We start from the raw sequence: 226 nt of genomic DNA on the forward strand, positions 1-226 counted from the left end.
TTGGAGGCAAGTGGGGCCTGGCTGGAGTCTGGGCTGTCTCTTTGGGAACCCTGCTCTGAGAGGCACAGGGCTTGCAGTTTCTGGCCATGGGAAGGCAGGTGTTGGCTGGAGAGCCCTCAAGATCTCATTGAAAATGAGGTGGCAGAGCAAAGTTCACAGTCCTGGCTCTGAGCACTGCACACACTAAAATCACTGCAGAAGACACAGCAGGGCAGCACCCTGTACA

This window comes from Alligator sinensis, unplaced genomic scaffold (genome assembly GCF_000455745.1).
Source record: "Alligator sinensis unplaced genomic scaffold, ASM45574v1 scaffold662_3, whole genome shotgun sequence".
Taxonomy (NCBI): domain Eukaryota; kingdom Metazoa; phylum Chordata; order Crocodylia; family Alligatoridae; genus Alligator; species Alligator sinensis.